Below are 20437 nucleotides of genomic sequence, written 5' to 3'. Positions count from 1 at the left end.
TTGTTGCAAAAGATAGCATTTGTGAATTTGTGCAGGTTTAACATTACGATAGTTTTGCTTCAGATCAAACTTTCATGATAAACTTAAATTTCACTAATTTTTTCAGGCATGTTCATAATTATCGAGTACAGATCCACACATTATTTAGGGACCGCAAATAAAAGTGACAAGAAGCAGTGCCAGAATTCAGAGTAAAAACAAAATCAGTGCAAAAAAATGACATTTCTAAAAGCTGATACATGAATATTTGTTCATTTTTCCTTAAAAGTGTAGCAACCGTTTAAAGTAACAGAATCTATCCCCAAAAATCTCTCCAAATCAATGTCTACATTTCTTTAGTCAACATAGTTATTGTCGAATCATGAAGACAAATGGTTGCTAAGAACTAAATAGAGCAGCACACCAACTTCTATTATCTGGCATAATCCAAACAAACAAGGTAAAATTTATATAAATACAGGATAAGACTACATTTTATACCATGAATTACTGAAAGCTGAATTGTCATATTTTGTGAATTACATGCTTACCACTTTTTGGGGTCCCTACTTGTAGTCTTTGAGCCTTTCATATATATGACAATGAGTGTTGAAAAATTTAATGGAAAAATATTAACAAGTTTTTAAAACAACAACAAAAACAATCTTTTTTTAAATAATTTTATTATATTTAATACTTAAATTTGTTAAAAAATCTGGTTTTTGTATAAGAGTATAAGAATGCAAAGATAGTTCAATTTACAGTTTATCATTATTCATGCAATTTTTTCCCCTTATTTCCTAAAAAAAGTAAAATAGAGGTTCTACTGTACAGAATTTAGTCCCTTGGATTGTTCACAGATCACATGCCTTCCTCTCCTTCCAAAATAGTTATGGCTACCAATTTTTTAAGTTATCCACTGTTATAACAAGGCGTTGCTTGACCAACAGTTCCAGTAATTCCGGTTTTTCAATTAAGTTCACATCACCAGCAACAATAATTGTAGAAATTAATTTACGAGCTTCATTTGCTTTACGTATGTATTCTTGTGTTTTATGCTTCAACCTGAAAAAAATTAAATACAAAATACTAACCACAGAAACTATACAAACTGTTAACAGCAGTAAACTCCTACCAGTCCGGCATCAAGGATGCGTGACCCTAAGATTTGAATAGTTCACATTCTGAGTAAATAGAACCATTTTAAGTTTTAACTTTAAAATATCTTAACAGTTCTGTAGGAAAGTAGTCTGCAACATTGAAATTTCCATCAAAACTGATCTGTCAGTGAAACACACACATTCCTTTTAGCCTCTGAAGACTATACAGATCCTGGAAAGTTACTGTAATAACTACGCTTCTACATCATGGAAAATGGAAATTATTACTGGAGAAGATATATTAATATTGAGTAATTACACTCGGGGGCCTTTATGTTATTGTATGTTGTTTAAATAATAATTTTTATATTTTGGCCATGTAGAACATGTCTATAGTTTTGCATCACATGCTTTTTGATGGCAGTCAACACACTAAACAAAATAAAATGAGATGGCAATGTGCCTCCTATGATCTTGAAATACTCACCCTCTCTCTAACATTGTTTATCTTCACCAGCCTTTCAGTACAAGCAATAAAATATAGAACACCATTTATCAAGATCTTAGGGTTATGTACACACACCAGGGGCAAATAGTGTTTTTAAAGTCTGGGTACCAACATTAACTATATCAAAATTTGTGTACCAGTAAACACTTTCAAATGTTTAAATATGTAACTTTAATGTTTCTTAAACAATTGCTCTTAATAATCAAAAATGGCAAATGGGAATGTGCAAAAAAGTGTAATTTTTACAATCATGGATACAAATTACACAATGCCACAAAAGAGAAATCTTGTATTAACTTATCCCCTTCTTATCAGTGCACATTAAAAAAACCAAACATGGCTCACAAAATTATTTTAATTTCTGCCCTTTGCTTTATTATTACTAAATAATAATGTATCATGTGTGAAGTTGGTCCTACACTAAATTAATTTAAATATTTTACTACAAAGATTTAGATAGCAATTTTTCCAACACATCATAGCTGCAATGTCTGGCATTATGTCTTTGTCTAGAGACATCCATATTTCTCCCTCCTGCTTCCCTCCTTTCCTTTCTCTACGTTCTCTCCCCAACTTCCACTCTGCTGCTTGGATGGCCGGAGGAAACGAAGCCAGCCCTCAGTTCCCTTGCAGTGTGTAGCCGTGGCCTAAACCTTCCGAGGGACAAGTATTTCAACAATCCATTTTGCGTATTGATGATCTGAAAGTTTGTACAAAATGCCATTTTTTAATCAAAACATTAAATATAATATGTTTTATTTATTGTTGTTGTCTCGAGGGAGGCAGAGCGAAGGTTTGGTTCCCCAGTTCAGCCTCATTCTGGCTTTGGGCACGAGCGGAGAACGCTAAGATAGCAAAGCTCCGAGTCTCTGTGTAAGAAGCAGACAGACAATAAATTGTGACATTAAAAGCGGACAGCAGAGTGAAGAATGCTGTCTAATAATCTAATTAAATAGACATTTCATCCTTCTAAAAGAAGGGTAACTGACAGATCACTTGGTTCCATGGATTATACACCCCTGTTACACAATCATAAGTTACAACACACAAAATGCGAAAGTAAAAAACAGTTACTATAAAATAAAAAATCCCATATATCTTTAGTGACATATCTTGGAGCCTTGGAATTATGTGAGTTTACCATGTACATTACACTCTTTATAAGGTCAGCTACCACTAATATATATATTACATACTAATATGAACTACAAATTAATTTCAAGTATATATATATATATATCCTTAATTACAATGAACTTACTTGATAATTGTGCTTGGTTGATTTTTGTTCATTTCTGCCAGCTTTTGTCCATCATTACTAATTTCTTTCTTAAAACTATCAGTTTCTTTTACAATTTCTTTTTTTGTTTCTATTAATTTTACTAATAACTGAGAATGCTCTTTTGACAGTTGTTCAACTTCCAATCCTAGCTCGTGTTTCTTCTGAAGAAGATCATACAAATTCCTGCACAAATCAAAGAAACAAATTGAATCAAACAATTAAAGGACAAAACACACTTCTTTATCACAGAGAAATACCAATAGTACATAATTCTTATAACTCACAAGTGAAATGAACATGTGAATTGATGCTATTTCAGGCTGCAGCTGAATTCATATATGCATCAGGAAATCAAATACATACATAGCATATTTACATTCAGCAATGTGGAAAGATATGATAGTCTTTAACCTTGTATTACGGTTATAGATGGGAAAATACCATAATTCAGATCAATACCCTCAACACTACTTTATATTCTCAATACTTTTAGTTAAAACAAACATTGTTCATTGTACAGTAGAATTCCGCCGATGCGATCCCTCTCTGATGCGTCCATTCCGTTTATACGACCGTTTTTTGAGAAACCGTGAAAAATTTGAGCAGAGAAAGTTGAAAACTTGAGTAAAATAGGCTGAAAAACAAGTCTGTTACACTTTGTTGGGCGCTGTGTGTTCAAGTTTATCTTGGTGAGCACTGTACTGTAACAGGCAGGCATACAAAAGATGGCTAAAAATAGATACCACCCCTCTAGACTGTCCACGCTAGCCAATACCGGTAAACTGCACGCGTCACCTTATAGCATCTACGCGCGCGTCTATTACCGTCCCGGTCCCGTGCCTTTGTCTTGCGACTGATTAGTGTGATCTTGCTCACTTGTGGATACGCTACTCTCGCTTGTTGATTCGGATTTCTCTTGGTTTTTATTAGTGATTGTTGACGACTTATTAAGCTTTGTTTCTTGGACGCCGATTTGGTTACACTACTGGTTTGGTTTTGTGAATAATTGTTGACGACACACACATTTGTTTTTGGATTTTGATTTGGTAACATTGTTGGCTTGATCTATGAACGATCGTTGACGACACACGCAGTTTTACACAGATTTTGATTTGCTTACAATTTTGGCCTGATTTTGCAAAGCATTGTTGACGATTGTGACTCGTTTTTGAATTTACACGGACTCGTGGATTCGTGAAAATGAGTGTAAAGTGAGCCAGTTTGTTGCTAATGAAAAAATATGACATTATTAGGTGCTTCAAGTGTGCGTGAGAGATAACATAAAGAAGTTGAAGAGGGCGAGACCTGCCAGCCAATATATTTGTGGGAGGGGGAGACAGAGATAAAAGAGAGCAAGCCCTGCAGCAAGCGGAAGTGGTTAACGTCGACATTTACCGTCACACTCTCGCTAGCTAACGATGCTGCTGGTCGCCAGCCTCACACACACACACGCACGCATGGCGCTTGCTCACTGCTCAGTCACAAAGTAGTGTTCAAGGCCGACCGAGATTGCCCAAGCCTGAAAAGTTTGGACAATTATCCACCCGAGCCCGCCCGAAGTCAAATTTCGCTGCCCGACCATGCGTAACTGACACGCAGGCCTAGTGCCTAAACAACTTACTGCCTGCCCAAGTCGGCAAACACATTTACTTTGCCACGTTCCATCGTCAGCCAGTGAATAAAATACAAGTGTCTGTGTCGCCAGACAGTGTGGCGACTGGCGAGTATATGCGTGCGCAGCCAGCAGCTCCGCTCTCCTTCCCCTCACTTACCCGTCCACACCCCTCCCCTCCTACACTTAACCTACTTCTCGCACTCCTGCAGTCAGCCGGACGGACCAGAGCGATAAGCGCCGCCAGACCACCCGTCACGTACATATTGCTATTGTGTCACGGGACTCAACCTTTCAAACACCACACTAATACAGCCCGCAAGAGAAATAATAAACCTTTAATAAAAAGTTATCATTTCAACACTAAATCGTCTGATTTTTCTATACAAAGATGGCGAAAATGGACACGTTGCACTGTGTTGAAATTTTTTTTTCTCGGCAACGGGAGCTCCAATATTGCTTTCTAGGGTATCATTTTTTTCGGGAGACATCATGCTATTTACATACTGTAATATGAATTTAAAAAGTTGTCTCTTTTACACCATAGACTATTTGAATATGAAATCTATGCGAACAAAGGCGTTTTTCTATGTATTTGGATATATTGAGGAGGTGAAGGGGGGGGGGGGGGGGGGGTAAAAATTGTTGACCCCAATTCTATATTGCGACCATTCCGTTTATAAGTCCGTTTTTCCGGAAACCGCGAGGGGTCGCTTCAGCGGGATTCTACTGTACATTCAAAACTTAATAAACAATTTAATTAAAATACTTAATATGGGAGTATGCACTGATTGCATAGCTGCCAACCTTTCATGCCAGTCATCAGTAATCACTCGGAGGCATATCCAGGATTCAGTGTGGTGAGTTTCCGGGGGGGAGGGGGGGGGGGGGGGAGCTAGTCACCCCATCCCCAACACCCTTGTTAATAACATAACAACACTACAGATCATACATTAAGCTACATTTTTCAGCATAGGCCTACTGATAACAGCATTTTGAAATGAAGAAATGCACTCTTTACATAAAGCGTCAATGTTGTCTGTGTCATACACATACACTTTACACTGACATTAAACTCTTGAAGTCAGATGTTGTTTCGTTGCATGTTTTGCAGCCTGCAACTGTTTTTGGGAAAAATGTTTTTTGAAGCACACTTCCCCATCTGATGCAGTCTTTACTTTTTGAATTAGAAGTGCAGAAAGAGATTCTGTTGACAATGATGCCCTAAATTCAGTATGATTTTTTTGCACAGAACTAAAAATACGCACTGTGGAGGCATTGCTATGAGGGACACTAAATAATGCAAACATTACTTAGGGAACTGTATTTAATTTGACCACTTTCATTTTTCAAATGACTTATTTTCCACCAACTTTCATCAGACCTTGAACAATTTACAATGTCGTCTGTGAAATTTTCGAATTGATAGGCTGCAAACTCTTCTTCGAGCCTGTCACGCTGACTTTCTTCTATAAGTTTTGGAAATCTATGGACAAAATACTCTATAGAAGTAAATGAAACATCTTACCTAACAGAAATGTCAGCTACCTCTGCATGTTTTAAGAATACGTCAGTAAGAGGAAACTTTTTCAAAAAGTAAATACAAGCTGCAACATAAAACTCCCTCACAGAATAGAAATTTCTAACATCTATATCTTTTACAGACTTTTCCTGTAAGTATGCCCTAGTTTGCACCAATCACCAGCTCCGAATCAGACTTTTGATTTTTAACCTTCTGAAATTCAACCTCTGTGATTGAAGTGGCTCCAATTTTCAGAGCAGATGGTTTGATAAACCTCATAAGTAAGTCTGTGAGAAGACCAACAAACTTTCTTCTAAAGATGTGTATGACAGAGGCCTCCTGCTGTAAATGCACATTAACAGAATTAAAAACTGGGAGAACAGACTCCAAAAAATAACAGTACAGTTTTGTGACAGGATCCTGCATTAATGACCTCAACATTGAATGCTTTTGTTTGTTGAATCCACTTTCAGAAGAGGACCATGACAACAACATTTGTAAGGCTTCCCACTGGTCTACAACCCGAGTAACACAGTCAAGCAAAGAAAGCCAACGTGTACTTATATACTTCAAAGTGTTGTGACTTTTCATATCCCACAAATTTCCTGGTACACCTTCAAAGTATTCTTCCTCTTAGAGCTTTTTTCTAAGTAATAAAATAATTGCACTAGTCTAAGAAGTTTTCAACATTAACTAACAGATGTGAGGATGCCTTCTGAGCTGCCAAATGTACTAAATGGCATGAACAGCACTGCATTACAACTGCAGGGTGGTGTTCTTTTACAAAGGATATTACTCCTTTTGTTTCACCTGTCAATGTGTTTGCATTATCTGAAGCAAATGCAATGTAGTTTTCCCATGGAATTCTGAGAGAAGAGAGCTCTTTACTGATAACTGAAAAAATTCCTAACCCGGTGTTGTCACTAGTTTCCAAAACCGACAAAAGTACAACAGATACCTGACCTCGAGCTGGATTAAAAAATGAAACAACCAAAGGGTACAGCTTCGCAGAATTGGAATCAGTACTTCCATCAGTTGCCAACGAGAATGGCACCTGCTGCAAAATAGAAACTATTTCTCTTTTTGATTCACTTGCCATGTGCTGAACCAATGCATTTGTCTTGATTCTAGCACAACCATATTTATGCGCAATCTTTGAATCAGGAAACATAGCCCTAAATAAATTACCTGCGTGGTCGGAGACTGATAATGGGATATTATGCTCAACTAGAAATGAAGTGAATTACAACTCTGCATTCGTAACATCCGTATTGTCACAGTTTACAAAAAAAGACGAAATTGATTTATTGTCTGATTTCACTTTCGCATAATCTCGGTGTTTCTTGCATTCAAATGTCTTCAGCAGTTGTCTCTACCTCCGTGGGCAACCGAAAAATCACTATTACATACGTTGCAGAATACGTGATTCTCAGACACAGATGAACGTGAAAAACACAGCCATTCACTTGCATAAATGTCCCAGTATTTTTGTAATACAGGTGTTCTTTTGCTAGTACTTTCACTCCGCACAGCAGCACGCTTCATCGTATTTTCAATGCCACTCTTAAACGGTAAAATAAGTGACGCGTTACCCACACAATCCAAACATAACAGCCATGTTTACAGTTAACACGAAAAGGACGCCAAGACTGCTTGAAAAAATTGCCGCAACAGCGCTACTATTGCCAAATATAGACAGCGATAACTATCGTACTCACAGCGTCGGCGATATCGTTCTATAGTAAACAAATATCATGTAAACGGCTTTTTGTGGTTTTTGTAAAAAAAAAAAAAAAAAATCCGTAATACTTTCTTACCGACCCGAAATTCAGTAATATATATCACTACACCGTAATAATTATAGACCATCCGTAATGGTTGGCAGATATGCGATTGTTAACAGAAATATGATGTACACATTAGAAATAACTAAAAAATAATGATAATATGTATTGAGAAGAACTTTTTTAATATCAAGTATATTTTTTTCATTAAAAGGTCCAGGTGTACTGAACAAACAATCCGACGCAACATTAGTTGGTGTAATGGTTAGGATATACTTGCTATCTAACATTTATACTATAGTAAAACTCTAGAACCTTTGTGTTTGTACATTGAAAATATTTAGCAAAGACTGGTTCCAGGCATTGCACCGCCGCCATACATGTGCATGTGTTGCGTGCGAGTGTTTGAACAATGCACTACAAACCACCACAAGAGGGCGCAGTAACCTCAATGTGACGTTCCCATAATTCTGTAATAAAATGTATTGTATACCTTTTTCCTTTTGGCCCTAGAGTGTATGATTTCAGGAAACTGACAGAATGTCCATATAACTTGAACAAAGACGGAGCCGAATGCTTCCGAAGTGGACCTGAGTTTTAGCCGAAGCTGGGACAAATTGAATGTTGAGATTTAGTTTATTGTTTTTATTTAAGTAACTAGAGCATGGAGAATTGAGCCTATTTTTTTGTACGAGTGTTTTATGTTTTCCTTTCAAACAACCTGTGACACGATTTCAAAGCAAATATAACAATTTCACTTGTTCGGTGCGAAGGCGCCATGATACCTTGGAGAGCACGCTCTTCTGGACAGTCTCTCATTATCACCGACCGAGGTTAAGACTGGAGACTTCATCCTATTGCATCACTGATAATTACTTCTGTTTCCTCGTCTTAAGTATTCCAAATCATGTTCTACATGTCCTCAGGGCATTCTTTGGTTGGCAGACTGTTTAATTATTATTATTTCCTTCACAGAGCTTTGAAACCAAACTACGACAATCTCTCATGTAGCCACGAAGGTATACTTCACATCACTTATACCGGTACGTGCCATTGGGCATTTTTAGCAATTTAACTTGGTATGTGTACGAGGGCATGTAATGACCAACTGTGGAAATAAAACTTGACCACGTGTCGTCCATCTATAAGTTTCAGGCATGTGGGACGCCTGACGAGCCCACATCACCGACCACCTCTGAGAGCAGGCCAGGTCTGTGTAATTTCTGGTTGGCAAGGAAGGTCGAATCTCATCCCCATACAGGCGACTTCATGCTCTGGGAGGAGTCTCAGCCAGGTCCGTGTGCCCTCCTCACCTCAAACAGTGGCGCCCTCTTGACTATAACATCCAAAACATACCTTCTGAGCTTACAACAATATACATGATTAAAGGTGATGATTGTCAGACAGATGTGTGATGACAGTGTAGACAACATTTTGCTTTTGGGGAATTAAACTCTGCCTATGCTCCTGAGTGTGTACATGGCACTTGCTACTTTAAGCTATGCCAAATTTATGTTTGTGATATGAATGAAAAATATATGTATGTGTGCGTGTGTGTGTGTCTATATATATATACAGTATAACCCCGACCTAACGAACACCGTTATAACGACAAACTCTTTATTACGAACACGCAATATGGTCCCGCCAAAACTGTATTATTTTTTACGTATATTAACCTCTAATTAACGAGCATTTTTTCTTCGCCACATGACGTAACTCCGTTATTACGAATTACTTTTACCATAGGACGAGAACTAAAATAACTTTAAACACGATATAGTGTTTGCAAGCTACATATTTCCTTGTATTATGCTTTCGCGTAATATGTATACATTCGACTTCACAACGTTAATATTGGCTTAGCTTCATAGATAACCATAGTACAGGCTACATACCACATCTATTGAAAAAAGTAAACATCTATGAAAACCTATTCCATAGCTGCGACAATACATTTTAGAAAAACCTCGACAGTAACTATCGATTATAGCCACAGTTGCAGTCTCATCTCTGTTTTGCCAGGTGACGATTACTGCATTTAAGTATGACATCTCTGACTGTTATGAGTTTTTTTTACCGCCCGCTAGTTACATTCGTGTGATGTTTGTGTGCGCGATACACTGCAACGAAATTAACGAAGTGAAATATTAATTTGTTTTGATCGATGGAGGATAAAAGAAAACGCAATGCAATTTCGCTAGCCACAAAAATGGAAATTCTGCATGCTGTGGATAGTGGTGAAAAAAAATCTGACGTCGCTAAGAAGTATGGAATACCATCATCAACTCTCTCGACTATACTTTCGAACAGAAGTAAAATAGACAGTGCAGTTCTTCTTGGGACAGATAAAAAGAAATATCGACCATGCCAAGATGAAGCGTTAGATACGAAAATGTTCGATTTTTTGATGGAGTCACGATCAGCAAACATACCTATTTCAGGGCCGATTCTGCAGGAGAAGGCACGGTATGAAGCACTGAGAATGGGGATAGAAGGCTTTCAGGCATCTAATGGATGGTTGCACCGATTTAAAAGTCGATGGAGCCTGACAACTTTAAAGGTTTCTGGCGAAGAAGGCTCTGTTGACCCTGCAGTAGAAGAAGCATGGACTTCAAAACTCAATGGAATTACAGCCGGTTATGCACCAAACAACATCTTTAATGCAGATGAGGCTGGTGTGTTCTTTAACCTCCTTCCAGATAAAACCTTGGCACTGAAAGGGGAAACATGTCACGGGGGAAAGAAAAGCAAGGACAGGTTTACAGTTCTTTTGTGTTCAAATTCAGATGGAACAGAAAAGTTGGCACCACTTGTCATTGGTAAATTTGCAAGACCCCGCTGCTTTAAAAATGTGAAGAACCTGCCATGTCCTTACAAATTCAACAAGAAATCATGGATGACCTCATCTATATTTTGTGAGTGGCTTGGAAGCGTAGATGCACGAATGGGTTGTAAGAACAGGAAAATATTAATGTTTCTTGACAACTGCTCTGCACACAGAGTGGAAGGAATACAACTGAGAAATGTAAAAGTGGTTTACTTCCCACCAAACACCACTAGCAAGCTCCAGCCAATGGATCAAGGTGTGATATCGCAGGTAAAGAGGATTTTCCGTCGCCAACTTGTGCAGTACCTCATCAGAAAAATGGAATGTCAAGATACAGAAAACATGAAGTGGAACATACTACAGGCAATGCAACGCATATGTATGGCATGGAGCAGCATTGAAGCAACTTCCATTGCCAAATGCTTCCAGAGAGCAGGCTTTCAAGTTAGCCCTAACGAAATAGATGATGAAACACTTGAACATGTTGATGAGGATGAGTGGAAGCATGTTACCAACAATGCAGCAGGTGCTACATTTGAAGATTTTGTTGAGGTTGACAGTGCAGTCATCACAAGCTCATCTTCCACAGATGAAACTCAACCAACATGCAAGGATAATGAACAAGATGAAGAAGGTGAAGAGATTGAAGCTGAAGTGACCAGACCATCAAGAAAAGATGTGTATTCTGCTCTTGACGTACTCGAAAGATTCCTTTTGACGTCAGATTGTTCGAACAATCAGTCAAGCTTGAAATCACTACGCCAGGTAGAGTGTGCAGTTGTACAAGAAATGAAAATCAGCAGCTGTAAGCAAACTTCAATTCGGGACTACTTTTCAGAAAAGTAGATGTATATTTTCTGCATTGTACAGTAACCTGTACAGAATAACATATTAATGGGTCAGTGCCGATTGTCCTTATTAATCAAATCAATTAATTTTCTGTTTTTAATGTGAAATGTTGATATTATTTGCTAGGGCCTAATTGTAAGTTATTCTCTTGCAATTGTGCCATGTTATTATTTTTTATGATTGATGTGTACAGTATGTAGGCTATTGTGTTTGTCTTGGATCGTTTACTGTATTTCAAAATTCCTATTATCGATACCTTATTAAATTTGTCAAAAAACAAACTTTTTCGAGATTTTGGATAAAAAAAATGACCCCTTTATAAAGAACTCCTTTATAACAAACATGCCAAAATTTAATCCCTTCAATTTTGTTATAAAGAGGTTTTACTGTATCTTCTTTATATATATATTTCTTGTGTGCGTGTGTATGTCACTGAACTCCTCCTAGACGGCTGGACCGATTTTGATGAAATTTTTTGTGTGAGTTCACGGGGATTCGAGGATGGTTTAGATTCACAATTGGATATTTTATCTCGATTCTGAGTTAAGAAAAAACTAAAAAAACACGCTTTAAAAGCAAAAAAACTAAGCATTGTTGATAATTAGCCTCCATGGCAACGGGCTTTTGCATTGTTGTTGCCTTCTGCGTAACCATGGGAAAGGTTTTGGTAACGGCAGTGGCGTGCCCAAGAGGAGGGGTATGTATAATGAGAAGATACAAAATGTCCAGCGTAGAAATACTTACCGCCATATCCATATCTCACAAAAAGTACATTTGGGCAGGACAATGTCTGTCGGGTCCGCTAGAAAGTTATATAGAGATATATATGTAGAAAGATATATAGAGAGATAGAGATATAAATAGAAATATAGAGAGAGTTATAGATATACATTGAGAGATAGAGAATTAGAGAGATAAAAAGAGAGATCCTTAGTATACACTTAAAAAATTACATTATTAATAAATTAAAAAATTGATTGAGGCATTGCAACGCATGCCGGACATTATCTAGTGTGTGTGTGTGTGTCTCTCTCTCTCTCTCTCTCTCTCTCTCTATATATATATATATATATATATATATATATATATATATATATATATAGAGAGAGAGAGAGAGAGAGAGAGAGATAGAGAGCTATAACATTTATGAACTTTATATTTAGCTTTTATTAAATAAAATCAGTTGATTAAGAATGCTAGTTATAATTATGTATCTATAACTAATAATTTGTATAACTATGATTGTATGTTAGCATTTTACAATATGGCATGTTGTTTACAAAGTTCAGTGTTCTTTAACATGAGAAAACACAATGAATAAAAAAGCATTTTTAATTATTATTTTAACCATAAAGATTTAACAAATACTAGAACCATTACATACTCATGTTTAGTTTGCTTGTTTGCGGTTAATGCAGTAACAACAGACGATAAAGCTGCGAGCTTCAATTTTTTTGCTTCCAACTTATTTGTCCTGATATTTTCTGCAAGATTTTTCAGTGTAGTAATGATTTGCTCATCGCTGTCTTCAGTATTAAACTCCTTTTCACCTACAGAACAATTCACAAGCAGAGCATTTGTTAAGTAACATGAAATAATATGGAAGCAACTTCCCAAATCATACTCAAATTACAGGATGTACATTACTTAAATGATGTCCAGTATGTTCGGGGAATCACCAAAAACATGCACTGCCTATATTTATTTTAACACAGTGAATTATGAAACTCATGTTAACATATTTTACATAAAATAATGGAATATGAATTTTGAGTACATACAAAGAATAAAGCTGTCCAATTTTGTATACATTTGTACATTTGAGTTTTAAATTCTAATCGAAAGAAGTAGCCTTTAACAGAAGAGTCTAGCGACAGCAACTACCTTCCTGCAACTGCGGCACCGCTTACGCTCGTTCCGGGGCCGGCTGCCGCATCGCTCACGCTCGTTCCGGGGCCGGCGGCACGATCATATATGTCATCTGAAACTTCTATACGTCAAATATGGCCTCGTGGCTGAGCGCTTAGCGGCGCTATCATCTAATCGTAAGGTTTCCGGTTCGAATCCCGGCAAGTGCGAATTATTTTTGTACTTGTAAAAATAAATACGAGCACGTATAATTTCAAAAGTAATAAATATATTTGAATGAATGCAAATAAAAGTAAATTTATTAATTAAATTGTAATTTTCAGATAAGGACATGATAACTAATGGTCAATTAGGTTAGGTTAGCTACATTATAAATACTTTAAAACTTTGTGGACGGTTGATTTGGTTAGGATAGTTACATTAAAGATACTTGGAAATCAAACTTTCAGGGGGTAGGCGCTCCCGATCGGCCAACTTCGGAGAGGATCGGCATTTGCTGCCAGTTGCAGGACGGTAGCATTGCTGTCGCTAGACTCTTGTGCCTTTAACAAGTAACTTCTTGAAAAGTAAATACCAACTGAAAATACAACTAAACAAATCAAGCACACCTTCAATTTTAAACATTCATGTTAATCCTAATAAGCATAAAATCATGGCCCATGAAAATAATGCTGAAAAAAAATTAGCAAAAAATTTACCCAACACAAATCCTACACTATTTACCAGAAAGAAGTAGATTTAAGCTCACTATCATTTATACTTTTTACACGCTTTATATTAGCTTCACCTGTATGTTTGTTTGTTTGTATGTTTGTAACCGACTCCTTTGGGTGCGATTTTGACCCAATTTAAACGGCCATATTTCATTCAAACTTGTAGATTTATCGAGGACCGATGACAATACACTAATTTGATAAGATTATTCCATTATTCAATTTGCAAAATAAGATTTTTGTCAATTTATATAATTTCATAATATTTAGTAGGCTTTGTTTTTATTGCGCCAAAGACAAACTGAAAGAAAAGAGTTCGCACATTGTAAAGAAAACCATTTCGCTCATTAGTTTTGATAGTGGCATCTTTTTTTAAGCTTAACATCTCAGCAGTGAGATTGTTGGGGATGGAGAAAATCAACAACACAGCTCAAGGAAACCCACACCCTGCAGTAACAAACATCCGGCATTTGCTGTGATATCAGATAAACCACATATCAAGATCCCTCTAAAGAGATTCAAGCCCAAGTTCTCTGGAATGTGAGTCCCATGTATTACCATTTAGCCACCTCAGTAATTTCCTAGATTAGGTGCTCTTCTTAGAAAAATTCAATTAAGATAGGTAACAGTATATTTGTGTACTACTTGTTTAAAAATAGCTTTGAAAATTGTTTTTTAATGTCACTAACAAAACTTAACCCAACTAATGAAATTATTTTACAGCATTTAAATGTGGATAAAGCTAGACTCACAATGATCCATCATGTCTGTCCATTTCCCATCCGTCCGTTAATGTGACCTCAGACCAATCAGACACAATACTTAAAATATATTAATAATGATCAGAACAAAAAAAAATTAGGTTTAATGATTTATTTGTGCTTAACTTTCACAATTGTCCATATTACCTACATTACAAGACAATTTTTTACCACTGTTTTAAGTCTTTTAGTAAGGTTTAAGTAGGGTTCCCCCAGTGTTTAAAGATAATTTTTTTGAGGTAACAGTTTTCAGTAAGACAATATATCAGCTGATTATATAGATTGAAGGCCACTGAAACCTAATTTTGTATATTTTTCTTATCTTGGTACTTTTTCTGTTCTTTAACATTTTTTATTTAGAAAATTCCATTTAACTACTTTTATACAGAGTTTTATAAGGTTGACAAAGTTACTATTAATGTAAATGTGATTTGTTATATTTTAATTCATTTAAATGTTATTTTTATAACATATTTTTTACATTTGTACTTCATAGCGGGTGTGTTACACTTCTAGAACATTGGGTATTGTTTTAAGAGAAGAAGACGAAAGATAGGCGCATGACATAGCGGTAACAAATTTTGAGACAGTTCATAACTTGTGGAGATGTTCTGATACTTTCTGTATATATTCTTATGATGGAAAAAACGACAGTTGTTAGCTCCCACAGGAAACGGTACATTTTTCAGGTTTTCTTCCCAGCCAATCACAAATGACTCTGTAATAGTGCATTTGTTTTTTACAGAAATGCCCAGATGCAAGGATAATGTAATTTGTGAACTGATGTGTCCTGGTATGTAAGAACTGTACTCTGATTGGTCGTTGAGGTCATGTAGTTGCCTCTTCCTTGAATGGCTACAGCAGTTGTATAGCCTCGTCAATCACTGCTCTAGTAGGCCTACTGTGGCGAAAAGAAGTGTAGCGTAGGCCAGTATGACGTAGTTCCATTTTTGTGGTACCTAGACGACGCAGTCACTAGAGACATTCTTTCATTATTGCAACGAACTGCAAGGAGCATTCTGTAAAAGTAGTGTTTTATTTCTGTTACATAATAGTGACGTGAACTAGACATGTGCAACGGGAGAAAAATTTACTAAAATTAATTTCTAACTATTTTATTTAAATATGATGAACATGACTTGATGTAAGTTTTTGGACATACGCCATTGCTAAGAACTTTTTCTGTTGAAGAAAAACTAAAAAATAAAATAAATAAATAAAAATACTCAAAAAAAGACAAAAAACACACAAAACTAAGCAAACAATTGCTGTTGTCAACAAGGATATGAACACCACAAAATATTCCGAAACAGGAATATGGTCAGCAAACAAAGAAAAACAAAGAAAAATGTACTAAGAGAACGAAAAAATCCCCACAAATGATGACAACACAAAATATTGAAACCCAAAATAATTCAGCACAACAGTTGAAGCGAGACAAAAAACATGACAAAACGAAAAGACAAACAAATACAATAGTTTTACCTAAACAGAAACAAGCGACGTTTCGGGAACTGCTATCTGCTCCCGTCCTCAGGCAGAGACGCACATGGTACGGAAACACAGGTGCGACTGTGGGGATTTTTTCGTTCTCTTAGTACATTTTTCTTTGTTTTTCTTTGTTTGCTGACCATATTCCTGTTTCGGAATATTTTGTGGTGTTCATATCCTTGTTGACAACAGCAATTGTTTGCTTAGTTTTGTGTGTTTTTTGTCTTTTTTTGAGTATTTTTATTTATTTATTTTATTTATTAGTTTTTCTTCAACAGAAAAAGTTCTTAGCAATGGCGTATGTCCAAAAACTTACATCAAGTCATGCACTCCCATTGCACAAATCTTTTAAAGATAACATGATGAACATATTTGGGTAAATATGTAGTTTAGCAGTATTTGCGGAAAAAAAATGTTAAAAATCTGAAAATACTTTTATTATATGTTCTTTAACTTCCTCTTGTCATTTAACCCGGCGGAGATAAGATTTCCAATTACTTTAGGAGATATCGAATTTTTTTAATTTTCATAGTTGAGCGATATTTGTTAAAAAAAAAATTTAAAAATTACGAAAATACTTTTATTCTATGCTCTTTAACTTCCTCTTTTCGTTAAACCTGGCGATGATAAGAAATTCCAAATACTTTACGAGATATCAAATTTTTTATTTTCATAATAATACCTGTGCATCATGCAGCCTTCACATTTGTTTCTTGTTTACATGTATGAATTTTTTTTTTCTTGCAGTGTTCACCATTGTTTCTTGTTTACGAGTATCAATGATTTTTTATTGAAGAATGTTTTATTTGTTATTTGGATATTGTTGCGCAAGTAATAAGTAAAAAAAATATTACTTAAGTTCATACTTTTCATCCTTTGTCGCAGTTTGTTTGGTCAGGTCAGTTACATTATAAATACTTTCAAACTAAGCGGACATTAAAAATAATGTGTATTAATTTTAATGGTTGTTTAGTTTTTAAAGTATTTATAATGTAACTGACCTGACCTAATCGACCATTTTAATTAATTAAGCATTCATGCACACACGGCAAAATAAAAAAAATGGCAAAGGTCAAATAATTGCACAGGTCTTGTAATGCAAAATAAGAACGGCAATATATCCTAAAGTATTTGGAATTTCTTAACTCCACCGAGTTTAATGAAAAGAGGATGTGAAAGAGCACATAATAAAGGTATTTTCGGATTTTTAACATTTCTTTTTTACAAATACCGTTAAACTACAAATTTACCAATTTTTGAAAAAAAAAAAAAGAAAAAAAATTAATAATCAGAGACAGAACTACCACTATCACACACACATAATTACTTGCAATGTCAGATCGAACATTTTTGGAATGTTTTTGCATGTGCAAGGAATGATAATCATATTACACAGACAAGACTGTGACTTATCATGGTGCTCTAAAAACTAAGATCAAATGGTAGTGTTAGAAATTGTCAACCTACCTATTTTACCCAGAATTTGAAGCAATTTCGATTTACTCTTCAGTAAATTTAGCCATTCATTAAGACAATGAATTTGTTCGTTTTTATCCAAAGGATGTTTTAAATTTTGCTTTCCTATTGACAGATCCATCTCTAATGCATTTTTGAAGCTACCATTATTTTCAACCACAGTTTTATTAGCCTGAACTTCCATATCGTCTTTGATCGTGTTCAATTAAGGCTGCGATGTGTGAACATTGAATTCGCGTTATTTTATTACTAATTACACATTTAAAAAAATATGCATAAATCTATCACAAAAAGCTTTCGCGACGAAAGATTTGAAATATCCAACGACATTATAGCTGAAAAAGATCGGAAACGTGCAGACACTAGTTGAAAGACGAGTACACCGTTCATAGTGCTGCTATCTATGTTATTGCAGCAAAAGCTGTTAGTACAAACTTACAATAATTTTGAGGCTTCAAATCAATAATTATTATGATCATATCTTAAATAATCGATTTATCAAAATAAAAGTAATCAATCAATTAAAATAAAAGTAAACAGTATATCGCGAATTAACGTATTTAATATATCTCAAATTGAAACCTGTATTTAATTATCAAGGAATTTTTTTCACATGCATATCACACATAATTGTGTGTTTTAAATTTCCCAAAATTGTTTTAATGTGAACCAGAATAGTTTTATAATTTCCGACTGTGGTTTTGGTCAATTAGTACATGTTAGGAGAGTTTGGCGTAGTCCCAACCATGGCCCGTGCTCCACACTGCTAGTACCAGATCCCGATTTCGGAGAGCACCCCTAGCCCAGCGAGAATGAGTCAGACGAGCGCATCAGGCGTGACCCCACTAGACTCAAATAAACTTCAGAGCATGAAACCCCATGGGCTTGACCCCATAAAACAATTAAGAAACAAGACATTACGACACAATTATTAGTTCACAGGCATTAAACCAGTGCATCGTAGCTACTCCATGCGAGCACCGCACGCACAGAGTAGACAACGAACCTCATTACCAGTCACTGCTGCCACTGGCCTTAATTAAAGTTCCCGTGACAATTATCCTGTCAGATTAGGAGAAATCCAACTATAACAGTTCACAGTGAGACAATATGTTAATAAATTTACAGTCGCCAACTTGATGCCACAATTCAAATAATTAAATACTATAAAACAGTTGTTAAGCCTTAAGAACCCAATTACCAGGTGCTCCCCTTTAATTGAGCACCTGGAACATATTTTAGCTTATAATAGAGCAAATTAAGTTGTTAAAAGTTTTTGGTGCCGATTCACAAAGGAGGTGAAAGTTTCCCTCCCTTGCGAGGCGGCCATGTTCGGCAGTCTGCAACCACTCCGCGCCGGCTCAAGACGTGTTTCCGTGAGCAGACTTCAATTTTGTTCTACCAATCGTTCACTCTGCACTTGATTTAATAACCAAACCTTTTTAATTCATTGCTGCTCACGTAGACTCGGTGTGTATTTTGCGGACCCGGGCTTATCTCGACCATTTCCTTGGTAATTCCGCACCGTGTCGCGGACCACGCAATTTACGCCACTGGCCGACTCCAGCCAGCTCGTTTTCGTTAAGATCACCGCACATATGCCTACAGGCTACAACCTCAAGTAAGTGTAGAATAGAATTTAAGATCACGCTCATTGAGCCTTCCTTAGATGATTAACTATCAGCACTGGCCGTCTCCGGCGAACTAGTAATCACGTCCCCGCGAGACTGCCGCGGCAAATTCACAGTGTTATGTTAGTGTCGTGTTTTGTTTTGTAATCAGTGTGTGTTAGTGGAATTGTACAACGGCACAGACGCCGCATAGCGCATTATCATAGCTTTTGTAGTGGTTCTGCCAACGCGTAGTGTATGTGTAGGGAGTACAGCGTACCCATGCGTACCACCGGAGAAGTCCGTGGATTAAAGCCAATTTAATATAAACTGTGTCGTCTACGATTATTTCGCACCATTCCGTCCTCCACACGGCCGAGTGGCCTCACAGCCAAGTCGGGAGTTTCAGGATAGATTTCCAGCCGCGTACCTGGCGGGGCACGCGGGGACAGAGTACCCGTGACCCATCACCAATGGCCAAGTATCCCAGCAGCATGCTCCACCCCCTCCCCCACACACACACCAAAATGGACAACAGCAGCACCGCGCTGCCCGTAGCGCCCATCAGGTACTTCCCGGGCCTTCTACAGAAGCCGGGTGACGACAAGTTAATATAAATTTACTTACAATTGGCTTATAATTTCTGCTCTTATCAAGCATCAAATGCTTGTATAAAGAAGAACTCTGTATTTATCCAAAAATAATTATGTATAAAAAATATATTGACGCCGTCCCCGCTACCTCCTATGATTTTTACGTGATTTTTGTTTGGGTTCGAAATCTCAGGGAAGGTTCGTCCTTGTGGCTAGAGGTAGGGGTTAACGCAGTAGGACCCCCCGAGCTGTTATGGCCACTCGGGACGCCTGAAGAATAACACAAAGTTTCTGGAGGATATTTGATGAATTTATTACGGCACAGCCCTAGTCATAGTGCTGCCCGTTCTGGCTGTAACGGTTGTCCCAGATCGACTAGTCACACGCGCAGCCCACTTCCTCAGTGGCGGCTCACGGTTTTAATGCGCGTGAAGGACGTACTTTTACACCCGATACGG

General features: G+C 36.8%; 1 long non-coding RNA gene across 1 annotated transcript; it reads right to left on the bottom strand.

Annotated features, from left to right (window-relative positions):
• Window positions 1-645: 645 nt before the first annotated feature.
• Window positions 646-18182, bottom strand: LOC134535205 (uncharacterized). Its single transcript, XR_010075589.1, has 4 exons — window positions 17768-18182; window positions 12851-13016; window positions 2849-3052; window positions 646-1044 (listed from the first exon to the last, which is right to left on the bottom strand). It is a non-coding gene; the product is annotated as an uncharacterized LOC134535205 (long non-coding RNA).
• Between the last annotated feature and the right edge of the window lie 2255 nt (window positions 18183-20437).

The sequence above is a fragment of the Bacillus rossius genome, chromosome 1 (genome assembly GCF_032445375.1).
Source record: "Bacillus rossius redtenbacheri isolate Brsri chromosome 1, Brsri_v3, whole genome shotgun sequence".
Taxonomy (NCBI): domain Eukaryota; kingdom Metazoa; phylum Arthropoda; class Insecta; order Phasmatodea; family Bacillidae; genus Bacillus; species Bacillus rossius.
The sequence above is the reverse complement of the archived record's forward strand: the minus strand, read 5'-3'. Positions and strand labels throughout refer to the sequence as shown.